We start from the raw sequence: 24,403 nt of genomic DNA, 5'->3' as shown, positions 1-24,403 counted from the left end.
CATATTAGTGAATATTATTGAGAACCTAATATTTTTCTTGGGCACTCAGATACATGCTGGATGTTTGCAGACTAGTTGGAAGATAATACAAAATGTTAAAAAAAAAAAAAAAAGTAAGAATCGTTTTCAAGTATTGTCAAAATTGAAGAAATGACATGAGATAAGGAATCTCATTTGCCAAATCAAAATCTCCAGAGATGGAGTCTAAGAATATGTATTCTTAAAGCTCCCAAAAGAAGTCTGAGAGATAAACAGGTTTAGAAGCAATGAAGTGTATGTGTTTTTGCTTTCTCCCCTTACAGTCTCTCATCAGAGTGATCTGTTTAGTCCTCTCAACGTTTACAAAAAAGCTGTTAGGCACCACTTTAGTCAGCTTTGCTCAGGCCATATCTGCTTGGCCCACAGGCAGTCTGTATGTGACACAGTCACCATCCTCTATTTTCCTTTATTTCTGACAGCCTTTCTCAGTGTCATTTAATGATTTCAAATCATTTCTTACCCCTCAAATATTGATGTTCCCTCTCTTCTTTCTTTGCACCTAGGCCTTTCCTGGCTGATATCACCCATTAAACTCACTTCAGCTGGAGGGCTCAGTTATGCCCTAGGGGATCCCTAAATCTTCATTCCCAACTCTGAACCTCTCCAACTCAGTTTCTGTCAAGGATTCCACACTCAAAATTTTTTTTTTTTTTTTTGAGACGGAGTCTCGCTCTGCCACCCAGGCTGGAGTGCAGTGGCCAGATCTCGGCTCACTGCAAGCTCTGCCTCCCGGGTTCACGCCATTCTCCTGCCTCAGCCTCCTGAGTAGCTGGGACTACAGGCGCCCGCCGCCTCGCCCGGCTAGTTTTTTTTTTGTATTTTTTTAGTAGAGACGGGGTTTCACCGTGTCAGCCAGGATGGTCTCGATCTCCTGACCTCGTGATCCGCCCGTCTCGGCCTCCCAAAGTGCTGGGATTACAGGCTTGAGCCACCGCGCCCGGCCCCACACTCAAAATTTTTAACCTCAAACTCATTTCTTCCCTACTTCTTTATCAAAGGACTCACCTGCCCCGCACTGACTCCCGGCCTACTATGGGTAGGCAAAATGAAGTTGGAACAGGGACGAATGGAAAGACCCAAGCTAGAAGCCAGCCCCCCTCAAATCGCCCTTGTCCATGACTTTGCATCCACTTGTTTACTAAGACCTGTTTGTTCTGCCTAAGGGATTTATGGTGAATCTCTCCTCTTCACTCCTCCAACTCCAGCCGTCCTGTTTCCAGTTATCGCTTAATTGCTGACATTCTCCTGAGTTGGAGGAAGCTCATCTCTAACTCCATCTTGTGCTACTTTTCCGCCTCATTAGAAATGAACCTTTTTTCTTAAGGTAACTATCTAATATTTAGAAATTGTTTTGAATTTTGAAAAATCGGAATCACACCTTGATTTTAATTTTACTTTCACTATTTCATCATTTATGAAGTTGCCTAAAACGTGTAGAATTTCTAAGAATTATGTAGGAACTTCCAAAGAGTTACTCTAACTTAGCTCTTTATTAGTAAGAAATATAACAATTGAAGGAAGATATTTACATTTTGTTCTTAAAGATTTCAAAGTAAAAATTCATCAGTGTCTTTAATATACAGTTTCTTTCAGTGACCTGTTCCGCTGCCTACCTCGCTAATAGTTAGGATGTTTTTTCTGATGTTAACATTCTTTAATTTTGTCCTAAAGCATTATTCCTCATTTAAAATGTTCTACCTCGCTAATAGTTAGGATGTTTTTTCTGATGTTAACATTCTTTACCTTAATTTTGTCCTAAAGCATTATTTCTTCTATTAAAAAGCATTATTCCTCATTTAAAATTTCTAATATAATTTTTTACTATGTAAGCTATTCCTTTCCCATAGAAATATATTGTCCTATAGGTGACAACTGAATATGTAGGGTATTTCTTTTTCTCCCCTATATCATAAATCTTGAAGAGGGAAGTTGTTCTTCAATTTAGTTCCCATTTTCTCCCTAAATAGCATAGATACTTTAAGCATCTTTTCTTTGTTTTGTTTATTTAGTAGATGGGGAGAAATTTCTGCACATGTATGTGAACAATAATTCAAACCTTTGTGCAAATTTTTTTTTTACATAGTAGGCTCTTCACATTTAACTCTCTGCTAATTATTATTATTATTCTTTTTCGAGACAGAGTCTCACTCTGTCACCCAGGCTGGAGTGCAGTGGTGCAATCTCAGCTCACTGCAATCTCCGCATCCCGCGTTCACGCCATTCTCCTGTTTCATCCTCCTGAGTAGCTGGGACTACAGGCACCTGCCACCAAACCTGGCTAATTTTTTTATATTTTTTAGAAGAGACGGGGTTTCACCATGTTAGCCAGTATGGTCTCGATCTCCTGACCTCATGATCCGCCCACCTCTGCCTCCCAGAGTGCTGGGATTATAGGCGTGTGCCACCGCGCCCGGCCATCCCTCTGCTATATTCTTACCTCAGTATCTCACAATCAGAAGAAATGAATAAGATGAAGTAAATTGTTACAGTAATCAGAAGTCGTTCCCCAATCTATCCGAATATCATTTGTGAGGCCATCTACACAAATGACAACTCCATTGCTTGCTCAAGGTGCAAGTAATGTAAATTATGCATGCAATTTTCCTACAGCTTGTCAGTCATTTTACTTTTATTCTAGAGGAATTCAAGCAGTTATGGCACTTTAAGAAGGTGAGGAATAAGAAATGCAGGGCCATAGAACAGTTTACTTTCCCTTTCTGTTCAGGTTTCCCTAATGACCCTGTACTGAAACAGAACTGACAAATACTACAATTAACATCTGCTGGGTTTACTGGAGGAGCCCCACCTTGGGTTCTTTGAAAGCCTCACACATCTCATATGAAATCTTGAGAGGTATTCATTCAAAAGTTATATAAGAGCCATCCAGTATGTGGTAGAAAATGAGGTGAAGATCGGGAGCTTGGGATTTTGTTTTCTTTTATTTGCTGGGATTATTGAGAGTTATATTATGAAGCTGAAAGAGAAATACTAGTAATCTGCAAAATTTGAAAAAAAAAGTGGGAGTACTGATTAAGGCATAATTGAAACTCATGATACTTATAGTTACTGTTACTAACTTGAGAAAAATGTTTGAACTGATATTTTGCTTTGTAATATGTTTACAGAAAGTGGCATTATAAATTCAGGTATGAACACACATGAACACACACAAATCTACACACATAGAGTGGGGTGCTGGAGGTGGCTAGCGCTGTCTTGAAAGAGACACTTGTGCATATCTTTTCCCAAATCTTGAAAGAGACATTTGTGCATATCTTTTCCCAAATCCAGTTCAGTGGTTTTAACTTGACAGCTTGAAATTTGCCATAATGGGCATATTTACTCTACAAAAATGAGCAAGTGATACAAATCAGTGTGTTTGCTTGTTTTTAATAGAGCCAGTTTTTAAACATTAAGCAGTACACATTGTCATAACAGGCATTCTTTTCTCAAGTTTCCATGACTGTTCGCAGGACTGTTCACATTTATCTGCAATGGTTTTGCAGAGTCATTTAATTAAGGTTTGATTTCTTAATATCTTTATTCCAAATTTCTGTCCCAGAGGGTGGCAGCATAGTGCAATAAAAAGTACCTGGGGGCATTGTATTGAAAGGTGTTAATCCATGTTCTGTCCCTTTGGTTCTTGGACCTTGGGAAAGTCACCTAAGCTTTCTGAGCCAAAAATTCTTCCTCTCTAAAATGAGTGTAGCACTATCACCATGGGGATTGAATGGGATGTCGCACATAGCAGAGATTGGCATAGATTCAGACTGAGGCAATGGGAGCTCACCTCCCAGTATCATGGACTAATAGGGTTTGATGTTGAAAGCACCTCAAGAAATGTTTAACTTCTTAATCTCCTACAACCAAACTGTATGAATCTGATGAGTTCTTGAAAAAGTTCAATATCTGTGTTTCAAAGAGAAGGTCATTGACATTAAATGAGTTATCCAGGGTAAGTCTCCTTTATCCTGACAGAGTGATTCAGTCAAAACTTTCTCAACTATTCTGTGGTACCATCTTCTGGTCTCTAGGTAGAGCAGGTAACTATTTTTTCTCTCTCTTCCTTCTTTTCTATCCTCTCTTCTTCTTCCTTTATCCTTCCCTTCTTCTTCCTTTATCCTTCCCTTCTTCTTCCTTTATCCTTCCCTTCTTCTTAATCCAATTAAATTTGATTTTGGTTCTATTAAGTTGCTCAGGTGCCTTCAGGAAAGTAGATCACTTGACTAAAATTTAGATCTTCTTCAAGAGCGCATCTTACATAAATAATGAAAGACATTCATGCAAATGTCAGGTGAACTGAGGAGATTTGGGCAGATCAGGTGACACGTGGACAATGATCAAGCCTGGGGAAAAAAAAGGTAGCTGTTTGGTGGGTGCATGACTACTTTGAAAGGCTGAAGGCTGGGCATGGTGACTCACGCCTGTAATCCCAGCACTTTGGGAGGCTGAAGCAGGCAGACCACGAGGTCAGGAGTTTGAGACCAGCCTGGCCAATATTGAAACTCCGTCTCTACTGAAAATGCAAAACATTAGCCCAGCATGGTGGCACACGTGCCTGTAGTCCCCACTACTTGGGAGACTGAGGAAGGAGAATTTCTTGAACCTGGGAGGCATAGCTTGCAGTGAGCTGAGATCGCACCACTGTACTCCAACATGGGCAACAGAGCAAGACTCCATCTCAAAAAAAAAAAAAAGAAAGAAAGAAAAAAGGCTGTAAAAGAAATCCCTGTTTCCTGAGAAACTATTATATGCTAGATTCTGTGCTAGTAATTTTATAATTATATTTGTTTTTTCACAATATACCTGAGAGATTAGATATCGTATTCTCTGTTTTACAGGTGAGGAAATTAAGATTTAAGGCCATTAAGTTATCTTGCCCAAAGTCACACAGTTTGTGATAGAATTTGATTCAAAACTAAGGCATCTGTCCAATGTATCTTTTTTCAATGCTATGTTACTCAGGTCAGAGTATATAGCTTCCATGCTTTTCATTTTCCTTTATTTTAATTTGAAATTGGACTTTTTGAGAAATATGCTCAGTTAATTCAGTCTCTTTAAATAGACATTTTAGGCCATAGTTTAGATGTTCTAGAAATTATTTTTAGTTTCTACTTCTAAGGAATGTTTTTATCTTTTAAGATTATACAAACCATCCAGTCACCAAGACAAAAAGTAGTCCTACTTTAGATAACACATACTAATTTGCACAGTTTATTCTACTGAATTTTGATTGTGTTATGAGGTGAGAATCAAAAGCAGGAAGGACTCTAAGGGAATGGGGAAAGTGACACTGAGTGGATTAAAGTGCGGAGAAAAGCAAGTGGAAGGTATGGGCAATAAACTACATTCACTTCAAAATTTTGTCCAGGCTCAGCTCTGGCAAACATTGTCTCATTAAGCAGGAGACTCTGTATTTGCCCCACTATGCCCATGTGATTGGGTTCGCAAGGGAATGTAGATGAAGGATTATGGAAAAGCATGATCCACTGGTGAAAACAGAAGGTCACAATTCAGCCTGGTTTGCAGAAATCAAAACTGGGTTGATTCATTATGAGATCAGAAATGCAAATCCATAAAGAGCAGCTCAAGAAAGGAATTTATTCATGATCACTGGGTACAGACAGCCCTTCTACTTTTGCTTTGGTCCTTTCAGTCATATGAAGCATATTGTCATGTGGATTGTTAATATATGATGAATTACCTTCAGAGGACTTAGAATCATCTAGAGAGGTCCTTCCATGTGCAACAACTGATCCTGAGACTTGTTTATGGTGAAGAAAGACTAATAAGGGTAATAAGGGAGAAAGCATTTTATGTTCCATTTTACTTTATGTACTGGAAGGTATTTAAGTGAATGCCTTTACTTTGACTAGGGCCCATTATACTATGATAGTGTGTTTTATATCAAAGTAATTGGCTCAAAATATGCAATTTCATAACTTGAAGCCAGTAAAAGAAAATATTGTAGTAATAATGGTGGAAGCTAGCACTTACTTTGTACTTATTTAGAACAGTGTCTGGCACATGACAAGCTTTGGCTATGATTATGAGTAGGAGAAAGATGATGATGGTGATAGTGATAGCAGTGGTGAAGATAATGATAGTGGTGGTGATGGTAGTAGTTATGATGATGATGGTGGTGATGATGATGTTGATGGTGATGGTGATAATGGTGGTGGTAGTGGTGATAATGGTGATGGTGTACTAGGCACTGTGCTAAGCTCCTTACACGCGTTATGCCATTTAATGCCTGATAACTCTATACAACTGATACGAGCACTGTTTTACAAATGAGTAATTTATGTGGCACCACACAGCTAGGAAATAGTGAAGTCAAGGCTGCTGAAGCTCTGCCTCTTTGACACTGTGCTATATTTAAAAGCTTTTCTTAAAACATATGCTTTAGCTGGTTAGTTAAGACTAAAGAAAAACCCAAAGCATGATTTTTCTCCTTTTTGCTTTTCTTCTCTTAGCATAGGGTAACCAAACTTTAACTATTTCCTATCATATTTATACATGCACCCACATATAACTATCTTCAAGTAGAACAGCACACTTTTGACAGTGACTGAAAATGTATTAATTTGACCTGAACAGTCAAAAAGAGGTGAGTAGCCCATGAGACAGGGTGAGAAAGTTCCCATAGATCCAGGCTCTGCAAACACCATTGCTGCCAGCCCAAAAGTAATCTATACACACACTCAATGTTCAGTCATATATCAATCATTTAGTTTACCCTCACAAAACCATCCAGAGTAGAATCTTTACCTGTTAGGATCAACACTTTATTTCATTGAAAAAAGAAGATAATTTTCTTGAGGTTATGCTTGCCTGTAGTTTGCAGAAATGTGACCATCATAATTCCTATGCAGAATTTTTCCCACTGTCAGATAAGATGTAGTATTTATTTGGTTTTGATTTTACATGAGCACAATACCATATCTACGCTAAACACGCACTTAACTGACAAGTGTGATGCATACTGAAAAGAACTTTTGTTTGCCAGTAAACTTATCTCAGAATATACAGAAATGTTCTGTGGAAATATTGAAAATAATTAATTAGAAAAAAGACTTGTTTATAGGTAAAGCAGATGTAATTGCTTTTTAAGAAAAATGAATAATTAGCTTATTGCTAAAATGCAAGTGCAGAATTTTTAGAAATTATGCAATTTCTACTTTCTGCCTGCCAAGAAGAGATCAGAAATGTCTCAAGAGACCATCTACTGTGGATCAATTATAAAGAAATATATGTAGTTTATTATTAAATAGTAGTAAGTGTAGCTTCCTGATTTGATCAAATCAACAGGAGCTCTGTAAAACCAGAATGAATGAAAGCTACATAAACTACCTGAAAGCTATGTAAACTCTCCTTTATCTGGATAAGGAAAGTCTCACTGAGGGATACACAGAAATTTTGCTTCTTACTTGTCAATAACAACAATAATGGTAATAAAAATAATAACACTTAATGAGGACATAATAGTTCTAGGCATTGTACTAAATGCTAAACATAAAATTTCATTTGATCCTCATGGTGAATCTACAAGATAGGTCTGGAAACTGAGGTACAGAGAATTTGGATGACTTGCCTTTGGTCACGCAGCCCACAAATGACAGAGAAAGGCATTAAACCCAGAGACAGAGTCCAGTTCCTAAAATTGAGCCTTTTGCAGGTTCACAAGAGAGTAGAAAGCAAAACAGTAACAATGCTCTCTACTAATACAATCAACAACTAAATTTTGGTTTCCAGGTGATGAGAGAATAAGATACAATACAGTGTTAATTGTGTAGCACCAGTTGCGTTGGGTCTTCATCCAGAAATTGCACTTATTAGTTTTCTGACCTTTAGTGAATTCTTTAGGTTTTCCAGACTTCACTTTCCAAGTTATTGTGAGAATAAAAAAGCTAAATCCTTTAACACTAATATAAGAAGCTTCTATTAGTATCTTTATTTCTGCTGCAGCTGTTGTCATAGCTATATACCTTAGATCTAAACTGTACTAGAGATGGGGTAGATTCTTGTGCACAGTGTTATCAGTTACAGACAAAATAGATCAAGTCTAGATGGAGAAAGGCAGGGAGAGGTCATTTCAGGAAGGGGAATCAAAGGCACGGATGTGAAAAAGTCCCTGATGTCAGCAAGAGATCATAGGTCTCTCAGTTGGTTTTCTAACCATCTTGGGTATGTATAGAACTCTCTATGTAACTATCCACATTTGTCTAAATTTCCCAATTAAGTTTTGGCCTTCCTTTGACCTTTAGGCTTCTTTTCTTTTCTTTTCTTTTTTGAGAAAACAGAGTCTTGCTCTGTCGCCCAGGCTGGAGTGCAGTGGTGCGATCTCGGCTCACCGCAAGCTCTGCCTCCCGGGTTCAGGCCATTCTCCTGCCTCAGCCTCCCGAGTAGCTGTGATTACAGGCACCCACCACCATGCCTGGCTAATTTTTTGTATTTGTAGTAGAGATGGGTTTCATTGTGTTAGTCAGGATGGTCTCGATCTCCTGACCTCGTGATCTGCCCGCCTCGACCTCCCAAAGTGCTGGGATTACAGATGTGAGCCACCGCACCCTGCCCTGACCTTTAGGCTTCTATAGATGTATGTTTGGAGTTCAAAACCAAATATATATCTTCTACTGACTAGTAAAATGGATTGTCCCTTAGTGGTGTCTGTATTACAATGTAGCATCTACAGTAAATGAAGATATATTTATTCTTCTGCGGTGACTTTTTCTCTTCCATACCCTCATTTTCAATTAGTCGCCAGGTTCTGTGAGTTCCACCTCTGAAAAGCATCTGGAATCTGTAGTCTCTTCTACCACTAGCCTACTCAAGCTTTCTTAAGCATTTTTTGCTTCAACTGTTGTGTCTGTATTGCATATGCTGAGGTGTGTCTGTCCTGCCTGTGGTCTTCTCAGAAAATCTTTGCCCAGAGCTTCTGCAAAGTGAATGTGAGACACTCTGGCTATGACTGATGAGATCAGTGGCAAACTAAGGAAATCAGCCCAACCAATCCAGTCTTTGCCCACTAACATGAGAACTGAAGAGGCAACATGGCCTTGGAGATGACAGGATGCAAAAGAAGGAAGCTGGTTCAGGATAAGAGACAGGAAGAATCAAAGAAGGAAATTATACAGTGACTGAGAGGCAGAGAGAAGAGGATTCTTGGTTTTTAGTGGCTGCTTAGCCCCAGTTCCTGTGAGGCTTCATATAGTGTTACTGTGCTTCCTATGCTTATGATATTGCCTTTTGTAGCGTGAGTACTCCTTTACTTGAGCTAGCTGAATTCTGTTGTTTCACCCAAATATCCTCTACAACAGCTTCTAAATAGCCTTTTTTCTGTTTTACCTCTTTCCAAACCAATGATTACCAACCTCGGCTGCGTCGGAATCATCTTAGAAGATTAAAATCAACAATGTTTCTGGGTTCTATCCCCAGATGTTCTGATTCAAGTAATTTAGAGGTGGCCTGCATTTGATTGGTTAAAATCTCTACAGGTGATTCTGGCACTCAGCAAACACTACAAAACCAGCGTTTCCAGAAATTTTCTGATAATAATAACTGCCTGGGATACTGCTTAAAAATAGATATTCTTGGACTTCTCTAGTTTTGGGGTGGAACCCAGTGATATATATATTTACTATAACTTGCAGGTAATTCTTATAATTAGGAGAGTTTGGAAAATACTGCTGTCATCTGCCCTTCACCTTGCTGCTAAAATAATCTTTGTAAAACATATAATTGTCTAGACAAAGAACTTTAAATAACTTGCCATTGCATCTGAGATGAAGCACAAATTCCTGGGCAGAACATTTAAGAGCACTCGCTGCCCTTTAGGTTTGTTCATGTTCTTTGTGTCTCTGTCTGAAATCCCCCTGCCTTTGCTTTCTTACCTAGAAAACTGACACATACTTAAAGGCTCAGTTCAAGGGTTACCTGTTCTATGTGACTGTCCTGCCTCACCTTAAGGAGAATTTTTCTTCTTTTTCTGACTTTCCATAGCACTTTGGACCAACATCTATTATATGTTAATGGGTACATGTTTTGAGTTTCTGGAAAACACTCTTGGGTTTTGTTTTCATGTACCCACCAGTGCTTAGTATGGTGCCTAGCACAAAAGAAGCGCTCAATGAACATTAGTTGAATAAATGAGTGCATTAGTAAAGATTTATTCTACCTTATGTCAGCACTTCAGTTTGTTCCTTGAGCAATGGAAGGCATTTTGAAAAGTTGGCTAGCGTTAGTTGCTATACCATTTTTGCTAATTTATTTCAATCTTTTTTTTTTTTTTTTTGCACTGGCCTGTCATTCGTAAGTTTTAATAGGCCTCTTTAAATCATCATCTATTTTTAGTAGAAAATATATGCAGTTCATTTTCCATGTTCATCAAGTCTCTTTGTTAGAATAGCTTGGAGCCTGAAAGTTGCCATACACTAGTGTTAGGGTTAAAGCTCACAAATTATCTGATCTAAGGTAACATGTCTTTCTCATTCTCTGTCCTTGCCAACATTTTACACATTCAAGGAAAGCGACTCCATGGCCAAAAGAACAAAAGCCAGGGGATGAAGTGGGGAAAACAAAACAAAGCTCTGAATAAATGCAAAATGAAAGCAGCCAATGCTAGAGGGAAAAAAAGAAAAGGTGAAAGAGCAGCGAATTTGGTTATTAGAAACTATAAAGTGAAATCCTTTATGTTTTTTTCCTATAACATTTTAGGTCTTTCTAAATTCGCCTAAGCCGACTTACTTTTCGAGGGAAGATTTTTTTTATTGTCCAATGTTTTGGTGCCAATTTTTGTAGCACAAACTGAAGCTAAATTTGCAGCCAGTTAGCATATAATTTATTTTAAAAGCTTAAATAGGATCTTTTCCATGCAAGGTAAAGCTTTGCAAATACAAAGCCGGCAAGAGCAGTGAATAGTTCTTACTCATTTTAGGTATTGATGGAGGGGAATGGGTGTAATTCAGCTGGAGTCCTCAGTCCCAACAGCAAATGCAACACTCTTCCAACATCGTTCTGGAAAAAGGGAGAGGCTGTTTGTGTCAAAGTTTGAAATGTTACCTTTTGTGGCAAGGATAATGTGATTTTATGTCAGCTCTCCCCCTATTTTCCTCTTTTGCTGAGGAGCCAGTATCATCATGCTCCTGAATTAAGAATCCATGGATAGAACACCAAATGCCAAATAAGAGTTTTCTTCTGATGCTTGTTGGTCCTCATTCTAATAACTTATCACTTGGCCTTACAAAGTACTTTTGATCTGAGTGTTCAAAAAAATGACAGATTCTTTGACCCTTGAAAGAAAATGGGTATTATCTCATTTTTCTTTACAGTGTTCCTAACAGCAGATTACATATCTTTTCTATTCAGTGGTAGAGATAGAAGAGATGGTCTCCACTGGATATTAACAACTTTGCAGAGGGGGAGAAGGTGGTGTCAAATTTACTCTTCAGGGCCTGGGTCCATAGACTATAAATGTATCTTCAATACTATACTGGGTTAGCACAAGTTTTTCCAGCTGTTTCTGTCTCTGGAGTGCTGTGTGGTCTTAGCTATCTGGACACCTTTCTCTACTAGGCTTGCTTGACTGGGTTGCAAGAAGAGGATACTTGCTACATTTATTACATTTATTTTCTGTTTAAGACAGAGACACTGAAATGGAGAAGGGAAAAATTATTTGTCTCAGAGCAAAACGTTACTCATTATTGAATCTAGTTCCACAGCAGCAAACTATTGATTTCTGCCTATACTGTGTGCTTTGGTGTTTTTGTCACTTTCTTTTTCCTTTCACATTATTATTTTTATTGTCTTTTATAATGGTCCTTAACTTCAAGATAAGTTTAAATGTATGTCAAAGAAAAGATTAATTCGAAAAGGTGTGTAAATAGTAAAATGACTGATTCTTTGACCCTTGAAAGGAAAAGAAACAGTCATGCTTACAAGTTTAAAAGAATTCTTCAGTTGGATGATTCTGAAAGGATGCAGCCTTGTTATTAACACTGAAAAGTTTAATTACATTTCATTATACTATACTAGCTTCTCTTAATTGCTAAAACGGGGACTATGAAAGCAAAAACAAAAATGCTTAATCTCTAGGAGCTAGATTTTCCTCGCTGCTTTGTAATGTAAATGTGCCTGTGTGTATATTAAAATTCACACACTCCATCCATCTCACTGGCATTTAATGGAGGGGTCACCTGACTTCACCTAGAGCCGCCCCCCTCCCTTTCCCAGAGGAAACCCAAAAGTGAGAGACAGGCGCGTAGATAACACAGGTTCTTGTGCTGAGAGATGTAAATGCCCCTGACTCACCGGGAAGCAATCGAGGTTGCTGGTGGGGGTTGGGGAAAGGGAAACAGAGGGAGCGAGCATAAGCGAGAGAGGGGAGAAGGAGAGAGAGGGAGAGGGAGAGAGGGAGAGGCAGAGGGAGACAGAGAGAGAGAGAGAGAGAGAGAGAAGTGCTGCATGCTTCATCTTTGAGAGGAGGGAAAACAAAAGAGCTCAGCGGCAGTTTTGTGTTGCTGTGTCTGGCTTAAAGAGGAAAATTCTAGACATCCATGTTGAAAAATCAAAGCTCAGCTGAGACTACTTCTATCAAGAAAATTATTTTTATCTGCAAATGGGTTGGATCAGTACAGGTGGTTTGAGAAGACACTGACTGAGGACCATGGAAAGGTGGGAGAGGACGTGCGGCTTCTCTGCTTCCTTTGAACAGAGCTCTAGGTTAGTAAGCTGAAACTGACCCGGGTCTGGCTTAAATATCTATATGTGTATATGTGTGTGTGTTCTATTTATAGCCTCCAAACCCTTCTGCTCCTCAACCCCTGGGGAAGGCAGTGCCATATTCCACCAGATGTGAACCTAAACTTGATTTGACTCTCACTTCATTTGCCACATGCCTCTCGTTTGTTTGCGGAGCTTTTGTTTAATACAGTCAGTGGAGAGCCATCATGATGTCTCCTTCTAAGTCAGAATGTGTGTTTCAGCCTTAGATTGTCAGGTGGCTGTTTGGAGAGCAGTTAGCGTTTTGCTCCAGAAAGCTGCAAATGCATGATGAGGTTATTGTGAAATATAAACAGCAAATATCTGCTGACTTGGCATTTCTTCTAATGTCAGAATAATTCAGAGAACCAAGTGCATTTGCCTTATCTTTATTTCCCACATAATTGACTTCAAATATAATAAGTTTGAAATGGCACCCCATCAACAAAGACACACACCAGGTATTCTTCCAGCAGAGTATGTTCTACCTCCTACTGGAGCTGAAGCTTACAAAATTAATTTTATGGGGACCTGGTTTGGGGAAAAAAATACAATGTGTTATCATTAAAATAGGTTTAGAGCCTTTTTTACAACCAGTGGGTACAGATGTGTGTAAAACAAACACATAATTTCTCTTGTTTCTTGCTGTGCAGATAGAGTGTCTTTTGTTCCTGCATGTGTATTTTCCTGTGTTTTTACAAAGAAAGCATTGCTTGTGCTTTCCGTGATAGCAAGAGGCTTGTATGCCAATTTGCCATTGTGCCCTGGTCAAGAATCTGCTCTATTCTGAAGTAAACTGCCCAGAGGTATTAGTCAAGAACGTGGAGAAGGGTGGGGAGGGGGAAGAGATGCTTTTTTCTCTTCCTCTTTTTTTTCCCCTTTGACTCAGAAGTGTCTAATTCACATGATGTTAAGAGGAAATGGGGGGAAGCATTTAGTTCTGAATAGGATGCAGATCGGTGCCATGCAGTTGCCACAGACTATAACAAGAAGATGCTCGGAGCTGAGGGAATCACATTTGTAATGGGGACTCTTTAAGAAAATGTTCTGTGAGGGTGACTGGCTGGGTCCCTTTGGACCAAATTAAGATGCGCTCTGGCAGTGCACTAGCAGCTGTGAGCTGACATTTTCTTGTGAACCTAGTGAAAAATGGCTCCATATCTCTGTCTCGTCCTGAGGAGATGGTCTTTGAGTAGTCGAGCCTTTCCTCGGCATTGTGATTTGCTCTGATCTCTGTTTTCTGATGGGGACGGACTGACTTGTGGTTCCTTTCAGTTCGCCTGCCTTTTTAAATTTCAGCTTGAATGGGGAGTGGGTGGTGACGGTTTTACTTCAGTACAAACTACCCAGAGCGAAGCTTGCAGAAGATATCTTTATGGCAATCATAGGTTTCCATTTTTAAAAGGGTGGATTATATATATTTTTGGACGTGATCTAAAGCACTTTGTTTTTGTTAAGTGGGCTCATAAACAATTTCTCTAAGAAAAGACCCGTGCATGTGTGGCAGCTTACGTTTGGACTTTGGGGAGGGCTGACCAGTTTAAAAAAAAAATAAAGATTTTTGCCTGTATTATCCAATCTGAAAGTAAAAAGCTGTGTCTTTGTATCTTGTCATGTTTTCCCTTTTTAAAACTGTGATCCATTGTGCAAGGAGAAAGATGTGTCCCCGCGCTAGAATGCAGGGAGGGAATGTACTACTGTCCTGTACTACACATGTGCTTATTAAAGAATTCCTGTACTGAGCAGGGAGTGGAGGTGCTACAGCAGCCACACTGTTCCTTTATTTAGGCTTTGGTTTGTGAGAGCTCCAGCCAGCAGAGGCAGGATGCGCTTTAGCAGAGAGCTATGTGTTTGAGGGACTGATTAAGAGCATGTGTTGTTTGGGGGTGTGCGAAATCGGTTCTCTATTGTATAGCATTTTAGGATGATGGTGTGAGTACAGAGCAGGTTTATATCTTAGGCAGAAGGTACGGTGTTGAGGCGCTATCCACTAGAGAGGGGAGCATGAGGATGCAAAATAGTGCAATAGTATGTGCATTGTGCAGAAAAATAATTCTTTAGATTTTATGGTAGTTCCCTAATTATAGAAATTCGGAAAAACTTCAGCGCTTCCTGCAAAATGACATGGAGTCATCTCCACACTAGGACAAGTAAGACTTGAGTACAATACTTTTAACAGCATGGAAACAGCTTCGTAAGTGTTTTAAGTGTGACATTTGCTCCACTGAAGGGTAACCCTCCAAGGGTTTACATCATGAGCACCTTCCCATAGGCTGAGAATTAGAGCACAGATTTTCTGGTGTCTGTTTAGAATAATTTTGATAAAGCTAAGAGCTTACAGAGGCAATAAGATTCGCCTCTTTAGTAGAACAATGGAAATGGAACTTTAATACGGCATGTAGATCCGATTGCTGCTTTTATACATGTAGACAATCTGTCTGTGGTACATGGTGTGCTTTGGGGAAATCTATGTAATTATAGCAGAACAGCAAACGAAACAATAGGTGAGGTGATATAATGAAAACATGGATCTCCAAGTTCCTAAGAGGATTACCAAGTCACTCTTAAATACTGCTAATGACTGCAGGTGAGGTGATTTTACCTAGAGAAATTTCAGATGTACAGAATTAGAGGACCATGTTTGTAAAGCTAAGAGCAGAGTTTGCTGGCTGTTGGAGAAGCTGGATGGAACTCATATTTAAAAATGTGTACATATAAAAGAATCAAAATCTTAGAAACTTCCCACCAATGGAATTTTGTTTTAAAAGTTGCAAAATAACTAAAATGTAGAAAATAGTTCACAGTTCAGAAACCATCAAGGGAGAAATGAGAACATCCAGAGAGAACAAAATGTTTGCAGTGAGAGTTATGTGCTACCTGAACAACATTCAAGATGCCGAAGAGTTCTTAATGAGAGCTGAAAAAGAAAAATTAACGTTTTGAAATAGATGTCTGTATTTCTATATTCCTATAGCTTTGAGTTTGGAAAACAGAAAATTTCCCAAGGATAAATTAGTTATTCGTAAGATGCCTGTGGCATGGAAAGGAAAACTTGATAAAACAATTAAGTTTCAGGCAAACATATTTTACTCTGAATTCTTTTTGAAACATTTTTAATCACAAAGCTACTAACTTTCTGAGAATATCTTCAGCAGTAATGGCCTGCTTTCTGACATCCATTTTCTCTATCACTTTAGAACTCTACTACCTTAAACTCTCTTTTCAAGTTTTAAAAGCGTTATGAGGTGACAACATGACATTAAATAAGCAGATATGATAAAAGACTGAGCTTAAAACACTTTAATTTTATGTTCAATTTCAGGAACATTTTTCTTCTACTGTGTCTGTCATCAGCTTTTGCTCTTAGTCACACAGCTCGTGGCACTCTTTCTAAGATGTCAGCTGCTTACTCTGAAGATAACAGATTTTTAATTGTAAAAAAAAAAAAAAAAAAAAAAAAAAACCACTGTGCTGCCCTTTTGACTGCATTAGGTGTACCTTAATAAAGGTTAGAACTTTGTTACAGGCCGGGTGCGGTGGCTTACGCCTGTAATCCCAGCACTTTGGAAGGCCGAGGCAGGCAGATCACGAGGTCAGGAGTTCAAAACCAGCCTGGCCAACATGGTGACACCCATCTCTATTGAAAATACAAAACAATTAGCTGGGCGTGGTGGTAGGCACCTGTAATCCCAGCTACTCGGGAGGCTGAAGCAGGAGAATTGCTTGAACCTGGGAGGCAGAGGTGGCCGTGAGCTGAGATCATGCCATTGCACTCCAGCCTAGGCAATGAGAACAAGACTCCGTCTCAAAAAAAAAAAAAAAAAGCTTTGTTATAATGTGAATTCTCAATGTAAGCATTTCACAGATATCAGAGGTTAAAGCATACATATACTGTACATTTGAAGCATGTCAAGACCTATAACATATACAAAGTCAACAGTAGGACGGTTAGTTTTTTCCCTAGTTCTCATCACAAGGATGGCTTTCTGTCACATAAGCCTGCTTTCCAGAAGCAGTGCATTATTCTGTTTTCTCCTACAGATTCTTTACTCATTCTCCCAAGGCCTACTAAGAATACATCAAATTCAGTAAGTGTGATGACATAAAAAGTGTCCTTAATTGGTGGTTGAAAATTTAGGTGATATTCACCATGTGGAGGAACACAGAATAGTTGTTTTTCTCTTTAAAGCAGTAAAGTACGTCAAACTTCGGAGTGTTTAAGGAAACTAACAATATGTGTACTGTGAAGTAAGAGGCTAATTGCCAGCCAGTTAGCCAATGAAGGAGAAGATGCAAGCTTAACTCATGACTCCAGCTGAAGCACTGTAGCTCAAGAAGTTCCCATGTTAATAGGACCTCAGCTACAATTCCAGAGCTGGTTGCTCAACTTGTTCACCTTTTTGCCATCTGGGGCTGGGGGAGGAAATAATATATTAAATAAGAGATCACTTTTGCTATAAGATAATCTCTCTAATAGACCAGTCCTGCAAACAGTTCAGGTATCTTTAAAATCATCTCAGTCTGAAGTTTCTATAACTTTATCCACGAAGCAACAAATCCCAGGTGACTTTGGAAACCACTCAAAGATTTATTCTAAAATTTTGGACTGATCTTGCCAAGCACTGACCACAAAAGCGCAAACCCAGCCAAATAAGAAAGGCACAGGGATGAGGGCTTTCTCTGGTCTGTAGCAGAGAACTGAACTCTCTGGGTTATTTCATTCAAAGGGCCACAAAAGCTCAAATGCCAAGCTAAGGAACTGCTGGCCAAGTATGGAAGGATTCTTGATCTTGGATTCGTACAGCTGTTTACAAAGAGCCTTTCTTTTAGATCTTAGAAAGCATCATATATCCTTCCCTCTCAGGCCTTAGCACATGCTGGTGCCTCTGCCAGAACACGTTTCCACCCACTTTGCTTGCTCAGCCATTAAATTGGCTCTCTCTGTCATATTTGCTCCAGGTTCATCATGCTTTTTCTTCATTACACTTATCAGGTGTTTCTGTTTTTGTTTTTCCAATATTTAGTTTTATGTTAGTGTTATTACTTGATGAATGTCTTTGTCTGCCAGGAGGCAGGACCTTCTAAAGTAAGGGTCGAAATTCATTTTGCTCACAACAGTATCTATCTATAGGACCTCAAATCATGTCAACCAAGATATAAGATGTGCACTAGAGCTGGCATTATGGCTCACACCCATAATCCCAGCACTTTGGGAGGCCGAGGCGAGCAGATCACGAGGTCGGGAGTTCGAGACCAGCCTGACCAACACGGCAAAACCCGTCTCACTAAAAATACAAAAATTAGCTGGGCATGGTGTTGGGTGCCTGTAATTCCAACTACTCAGGAGGCTGAGGCAGTATAATCGCTTGAACCCGGGAAGCAGAGGTTGCAGTGAGCCAAGTTCGTGCCACTGCACTCCAACCTTGTTGATGAGAGCAAGACTGTCTCAAAAACAAAAAAGATGTGCACTAAACCTTTGTTAAATGACTGACTGAATGAATAAATGAATACTAAAGCACCAATAGAGTGGAAAAACAGAGTGTAACTAGCTTTAGCTCAACAAAGAGCAATTCTCTTCACTGAGTTGGCTAGTTTGGAAACCTAATAGGTGTATACACTAGGACAGTCCCAGGATCTCCCTTCTGTCAGGATTTTCCATGTAAGAAATCACACTTGAGTGCTTGCTATTATGATATTTCAAAAAAGAACTTTACTATCCATATCAACAAGTATTTAGAATCAGTCTGTCAAAATCATAGTCTGTCTTTCCCTCTCCCATCCTCCTAAGGTACCTCTTTTTCTGAATCTCCCAGTCTGATAATCCTTTAGTTCTTTGCAGCCAGGCCCTTCTAGGTCTCATCTGAAGATGGCTATGCTTTGCTAAATAAGCTGGTAATAAGTTGTGAGGCCTGAAACCCATCTAAGGTGTGTGAGCTTTATTTGCATATTGAGCAAAATTATCATGTACTGGTTAGCACTCTGCTTATTAATATAGAGGCTGTAAGGCATAACATAGCACGAAGCTTGCCTGTAGGAAGCTATTTTCAGTTGTGGAGCTAAGACTTATAAAACACAATTGGCAACTACTCTAAGAGTCTATAATCAAGAACTGTATTTGGTTGTATAGATTTTAGTAAAACTAGAGCACAGAGGAAAGGTTGTGTAAAGAAGTGGGATCTCAAGCAAACTATGACCATCTGAATTGTCAGAGGAAGAACTGTTTAACATTTAGGGTGGGGAGGGTGCGGGGAAAACGTAAAATGGTCAATGGGACTTAGCACAAGCTGTGTTAAGATATTACTCACATTTCCTTTCCTAAGTATAAAAGGCAAAAATACCTTTTATTCACAAATTCATTGAGATTTTATTCATTTAAATTATAACCTTGAGACCCTAGAAGTTAGGGCAGTTAGCAGTTATATTCCTGGACACTGGAATTCACTTCCCATTATATCTTGAAGTACTTAGTCTATCTCAGCATTTAAAACTAATCTCAAAGAAGTTTTCTGTCAAAGGTGCTTTTAAAGATTCTTTTAGCAATATTGATCGCTTTAATTGAGGTTTATTGAAAGTGCCCAGTATAGCTCTCTTGTGGCTCATGTTCTATAAATATATCATCATCTTATTGATAGATAGTAGAATTCTCATTTCATTACAGTCAGCCTAACACTTTTTAGAAACCTTAAGTTCACACCAGAGCGTGAGGAGGAAGAATTCTTTTCCTCTGGTCTTCCAGTCATCTTTAAACCGCAGCACTATGTAAAAATCATTTTAAAGTATGTCCTTAGTAGTACTAAACCTCCTGTTTCAGCCCTGTGTCTGGCTTGAAGGTTTTCTGTTGAAAACCCTGAAAAGAACAAACAAAACTCAGAAGTCAGAAACCATCAAGCTGCATGCATGTAAGGAAACAATGAGAGAACTGAAATGAACTGATTTTGTAAGTAGGGCAGGTAACCTATAACTAGCTTCCTAGATATATCATTGATACAGTTTCCATTTAAGTGGTTGGGTTTCAGGTTAGCTGCAACAATTGTTAAAGCCTGTGAAAAGTTGCTAGTCTTGTTTTTTGTACTTTCCTTGTTTAGACGGAGATAATTGGACTCTTCAGGGTAATTCAGCGTATGTCTGTCTAAAGAGTGGGGTTCCGCTTAGGACTTCTTGCCAGCTATGTTACTATAATCATGCTTTGAGAGGAAGATTCTGCACACACAGTCCTTTAGGTGTTCTCAGTGTTGTAAAAAGAAGAGCCAGAGTATATCAATCATCCCTTCGAAATATCATCCCTTCCACACACCTGTGTGAATTACTCTTTCAGTATGTGCTAAGGCAAAGAAACACTTCAGAAAATAACATATTTCTACCCCTATTTTATTTCAAAAGTGAAAACGTGAAAAGAAGCTGGGATGGGCTAGTAGTACATGAAAATCTGTTCTGTGCGGATCCCCAGGTTACAATAACTCGGTCTCATTGTGCATGCAAGCCTTTGTATGGTGCTGCAGATGGTAACTTTTATTTCCTAATACGTAGTTGCTACTCTGGGAATCACAATAAGTCTTTCTTTTACGATTGGTGCATTAGAGTTTAGGAAAAGTATTTGCTAGTTCCATGTATCTAAGTCAGGAGCAAAGAAATTGGTATTAAACTATTATTATATCTATTAGTAGTTCATATCCCCCAAACCTGAAAGAATACATTTAACCATGACCAGTGACTGGCAGGCCTTTGATAAAGTTAGCAATTGTTCATTTCTCATGTTTCTCTCTCCCCAAGCCGTAGAATGCTCTATATCTGAGATTGCCTGAATTAAGTTCTACTGAAGAAGGCTAGAAGTTTTTTCATACTTGTCTCAACAACCATTCTAGCCAGTGTACCAAACTAAACTGTATTATTTTATGCCCATGAGTATTTACACATTTTTTCACTGTCTGGAATGTTTTCTTCTAAGAGAACGCTAGTTATAGACACAGGTCTTCTGTATCTTTGAAGTCACTGCCTGGATAGTAATCCTAGGAAAAATGGGTTGTTCCCCAAAACTACTCACACATATGCATACCACATAATTTATTATGCTTTTCTATTTACAATTCTGTTTCTCCCACTAGATATACTTTCCAAACAACAGAGTCATTTTTTTGATTATCTTCCTATGTTCATTACCTAATAGAGGTTGTAGGACATAGTTCCTGTATATTTTAGTTATGATTTGAGCTGATCCTCTTCCTGTTCACATAGTGAAAGGAAGAATGTAATGTGAATTTTTGAAATTAAATGATTCAAAATTTCTATTTAGTTTTGTTTTTGGTTTGTTTTTTCTTTTCTTTTTTTCTTTCTCTTTCTTTTTTTTGTTTTTTTTGTTTTTTGTTTTTGTTTTTGTTTTTGTTTTGTGGAGTCTTGCTCTGTCACCCAGGCTGGAGTGCAGTGGTGCAATCTCAGCTCACTACAACCTCCACCTCCTGGGTTGAAGCAATTATTTTGCCTCAGCCTCTTGAGTAACTGGGATTACAGGTGTGCACCACCACGCCTGGCTAATTTTGTATTTTTAGTAGGGATGGGGTTTTACCATGTTAGCCAGGATGGTCTTGAACTCCTGACCCCAGGTGATCTGCCTGCCTCATCCTCCCAAAGTGCTGGGATTGCAGGTGTCAGCCACCATGCCCGGCCAAAAATCTCTGCTTGTTTTAATCCATGTTCTTTGCAGTCTCCATTTTACTGAAACTGAAAACAAATGTTAATTATACTAGAAATCAGAAATATTTTTCTCTAAAAGACTATAAAGTATCAAATGTGAGCAATCAAAGAAAATTGGGCTAAATAATTTGATACAGGAAAAATTAATTCTGGATATAGTCCATGCATCATGTCAATATTTTTTGCCCAAATTCATGTGGAGAGCTCCTCATTGGTGCTCCTTCATACTCCAGCCACTATTGCAATGAGGAGGTGAGGAAGGATGTCTTATCTTTGCCTGGAGCTTCACTGTTCTGTGCATGTGGCCTCTAGACCAGCAGCATCAGAATTGCCTAAGAGGTTGTTACAAGCAGAATTTCAGGCCTTAACCTACCTTACAGAATCTGAATCTAGGCCAGGTGTGGTGGCTCACACCTGTAACCCCAGCTCTTTGGGAGACCAAGGTAAATGGATCATCTAAGGTTCTAAGGTCAGGAGTTCAAGACCAGCATGGCTAATATGGTGAAACCCCATCTCTACTAAAAATTAGCCAGACATGGTGACGGGCTCCTGTAATCTCAGCTACTCAGAGACTGAGGCAGGAGAATTGTTTGAACCCGGGAGGTGGAGGTTGCAGTGAGCTGAAATCAATCACGACACTCCAGCCTGGGGGACGGAATGAGACTGTCTCAAAAAAAAAAAAAAAAAAAAAAAAAAAAAAAAAAACTACATATTTTAACAAGACCCCCAAATGGTTCAATTCTTCATTGATGTTTGGGAAACACTATTACAGAGAACATTTTTTATGAAGTTATGGTCAATTTTGTAGCCTGCAGCCTGGCTAATAACTCGGAGACAAATTATGACTATGGAAGGTTATTTCTTTTGTCAAGATATGGAATGGAATCATTTCTCTCTTCAAGTCACCCATGCCTTGCATGTCCCGGGAAAGAGAGAGAAATGAAGCTTACTACAAGTTAATATCTTACTTCTTTTATATACACTGGCCAACTTCTATTATATACACTGGCTACTAATGAAGTGTAACAGGATGGACCAGAATTGAGTCTGGCCTCTGGCCCACATTAACCATATAAGTTGGACAGCTTCCTTAGGTTTTTCCATCTCATTTTCCTCTTCTGTAAAATGGAAATTATAATACTTCTTGGTAAGGTTGTTTTGACATTAGAGGTGGGGATGAGAAATTATCTCCTATAGCTTGGCACATTGTAGGCATTCAACAAATAAACAGACGCTATGGCTACCCCAGTTCCTCGTGGCTCCTTGGTGAGAGTAGAGAGGTAATCTCATTTTTCCAATATCATCTTTTAGGTGTTTGCCTCAGGTACCTCTTGGAAGTAGACACTGAGGATTTCAATTTGTTTGACTTCCTGCCAGCTGAGTTCAAGAGGACAAGCTAATGAACACCTTATGCTTCTTGCACACACACTTACATATTGGGATAAAGTATTCCTGGAGATATACCAAGCAAAAGAGGAACCTTATGTCCCGCATAATCTCTCTCTTCTTCTAATAAAACCAATTTAGGCCACTTCTCAATAAGATTGTCAAGGAAGGTTAATGTCAGAATTTCCTAGCAAAGGGGGTTACTTCGTTAGCTAAGATAGAGAAGGAACCCCATCACTATTAAAAATACAAAAATTAGCTAGATGCAGTCATGCGCATCTGTAACCCTAGCTACTTGGGAGGCTGAGGCAGGAGAATCGCTTGAACCCAGGAGGCGGAGGTTCAAGGGAGCTGAGATCACACCATTGCACTCCAGCGTGGGCAACAAGAGCAAAACTTCATCTCAAAAAAAAAAGAGTATTAAAGTCCAGTTGTAGGACTCTAAGAACTGTCATTACATGATGGTTCTTTTTTAATCAGGGTGGAAATGTTAATATTGGAACTTTTACACCATTGTTACACTCCAGCCGACAATGTAGCCTTAAAAATATTATGTAAAAAATATTATGTAAAAAAAAATACAGGTTATAAAAGGCAAGTGCTCTCAAGAGAAACTGTTGAAAGCAATCTCCTTTATTTTCTTAAAGAACTAACTTGAATGAAAATAAATTTAAGAAATCTGTCTTAGAAAATAGTGAAAATGTGTAATAAAAATATCACTTAAAACTTACACATTAAGATACTCAACTATTAATCTGTATATTATTTCATTATAGCAATATGAAAGAAAATAATAGGTATTTTTTCTAATTAACAGTTTTGTTCATAACTTTATATTAGCATCATTCTTTAATACAATTAATGATTTTAACAACATGATATTCAAATTCTTACATTGAAATTAAATATGCCATTTTAACATTCACAACTAGAGAGAAAAATAATAGCTTCTAATTAACTTTTAATAATTCTCCTTTTGGTTACACAAATTTTAAAGATTTAATACAAAGCATATCCCAACCTTGCTGTGGAAAAAAAATATATCTATTTGTGATTTCATTAATTTTAGCTAGTTTTCTTGGGTTTAAATGAGGATTATATAAGCACCTTAGTGCCATGTGTCTTAATCTAGAAACAAATTTATAATTTAAAAATAATTTATTTATATTTCTATGCAAATAATTTTAGGTAGGCCAGATGTTCAAATTTGAAGTTCTAGTGTAATATTAAAATAATTATAGTTTTGTATTATTTCTGACTCTGGTAGACTTGATTACTTAATATGGAGACACTATTTTGTTATTTTATTGACATTAATCACTTTAAAAATTTATTTTTGACAGTGATTTTCCCAAAAATATGTTTATATAGGTAGAGTTGTATTTTTATTCCACGAAGTCATCACTTCGTGGATGAGTGCCTTAAGCAAAGATTCAATATCTACTATATGCTAGATTTTGGTTAGACACTGAAGATAAAGATATATTTAGTCCCATAAGAAGCTCATAATTTAGTGTGGCAGATAGACATG

At 38.4% G+C, this 24,403-nt stretch overlaps 1 protein-coding gene across 19 annotated transcripts in view; it reads left to right on the top strand.

The window, feature by feature from the left end:
- The window catches only part of LOC105475378 (membrane associated guanylate kinase, WW and PDZ domain containing 2), a 1,478,421-nt gene that overhangs the window by 697,934 nt on the left and 756,084 nt on the right, over positions 1 to 24,403 (top strand). The window contains exon 1 of one of the 19 annotated variants that reach the window (XM_071093999.1): positions 4,743 to 12,759. The exons of the other annotated variants lie outside the window; for them this stretch is intronic. The gene's annotated coding sequence lies outside the window, so the exon portion shown is untranslated. Of the gene's footprint in view, positions 1 to 4,742; positions 12,760 to 24,403 lie in introns of those variants that run through there. 19 annotated transcript variants of the gene reach the window in all.

This window comes from Macaca nemestrina, chromosome 4, assembly GCF_043159975.1.
Source record: "Macaca nemestrina isolate mMacNem1 chromosome 4, mMacNem.hap1, whole genome shotgun sequence".
Lineage (NCBI taxonomy): Eukaryota > Metazoa > Chordata > Mammalia > Primates > Cercopithecidae > Macaca > Macaca nemestrina.
The sequence above is the reverse complement of the archived record's forward strand: the minus strand, read 5'-3'. Positions and strand labels throughout refer to the sequence as shown.